This window comes from Macrobrachium rosenbergii, chromosome 8, assembly GCF_040412425.1.
Source record: "Macrobrachium rosenbergii isolate ZJJX-2024 chromosome 8, ASM4041242v1, whole genome shotgun sequence".
In the NCBI taxonomy this organism is placed as follows: Eukaryota; Metazoa; Arthropoda; class Malacostraca; order Decapoda; family Palaemonidae; genus Macrobrachium; species Macrobrachium rosenbergii.
The window spans coordinates 45,644,391-45,646,097 of NC_089748.1; positions in this window are offsets into that span (position 1 = coordinate 45,644,391).

Genomic DNA, 1,707 nt, shown 5'->3' on the forward strand with positions numbered 1-1,707 from the left:
TTGCATTACTGTGTCATTTATGTTTTCATCCTGTGTGTGACTGAAATAATAAACCTTTTTACAATAATGGAAATTGTTTAAAGCAAAACACCCAAGATAAGGAGAAGGAAAGATAAGAAAAACATTTTGTGAAGTTAAATCAGGTTTCATCAGTTATACTTTGAATTATTAAGATAAACACCGAGGGGCATAAGCACATATGATATGTGAAGTGTTTCTTACTTATAGCAAATACTGTAATACCAACCAACTAGATTTTAGGGGAGCTAAAATGGTGAAATTAGCAGCCAGCATTGATATTAGGGTGACGATTCAAAAATCTGTTTTGAAAGGGGATGGATCTTTTGAAAAAAAAATAAGCTTGGAATCATTGCAAAGTTGTAATTAAAAATTAAAATTAATGTTCTAATTTCGTTCCAAAGAAATTAGAAAATTAATTTTTGAGAGAGGCAGAATGAAAGCTTTCAAATTCCCTGTTCTAATCAACCCAATTGCCTGTAGGTTTGCACAGTACCTGATATTCATTCATGTTAGTTTTAATACTCAAAATTTCATTCTGAGAATATAATCATAGATTTATACTGTACCGCACTGTTTGTTGGATAAAGTTTGACCTTATATGTTAATTTATTTTATATTCTCTGTTCCATTAGTTATATTTTATCATATGAAAAACAGAAAAATGTCTATATTTTAACAAAAATCTAGATTCTTTGAGATTTAATTGTATGCAAAATGTTTTTACCAGTATGTTATTCTCAGAAGACTTTTACTTTTTAGAAAGTTTATGCAAATATAACTCACATTTTTTTGGAAAGCTCTTTTTATATGTTGGACTCATTTTGTCATTTTGAATATTCGGCAGGTAGACGCCTTCATGTCAAACGTATAAGAGGGATTTCATCAAAATGGCCCCATTCAGCAATGACAGTAAGAATGGTACCTTAATTGCTTGTGTTTGGCCTCCACTACAGATGTTCCTTTGATAAAAGGGGATGAACTTTGGTAAAACTATGGGCCATTCAAAAGAATTTCAAAACATGGAAGATGTATCCCAGATGCACTGGTCTAACATTGCTTTTAGTGTTAACTATATAGCCTTTGCAGGTAATTCATTAATGCTGAATAAGTACAAAGACTTTAATAGAAGGGAGCTTGCATCAGAAGGTTGGAAATCAAATCAAGAGTGAGACATCTACACTGGGGACTGTTAAGTTTCATCTTTGTCCAAAATAAAGGTATTAGTTAAACTAGGTTGTTTAGGAGTAAAAGAAAGGGAAGTGGGATGTATGAAAATATCACAAGGTATTTTGTCCATTATCTCCATTACAGGTATGTGACATTGAAGCATTTCTTTTTACAACAAACTGGAATTATCATGGCATCTATCCAGTGTACCCCCGTTCACATAAAGAGCAACTTTTGTACTACTGATAATAGGAAATGCACTATGTTGATCATTTAGTTGTAGCGAATAGTTTTTCTTTGTGTAGAGTTGCTGGATATTTAGTACATGCACTTTAAAATAAAACTAAATTATCTTAAAAAGTTGAACCAGTCACTCCCAGTTTAAAAAGCAAGTTTTAAATCTTATTAATACAGTGTTGTTCTTTCTTTTCTTGAAATGGCTGAGGTTGGGCAGTCATGTTGTCTACTGGATTCAATAGGAATGGACAAAAATGTACCAGAAGGAAAAGAAATGTTGGG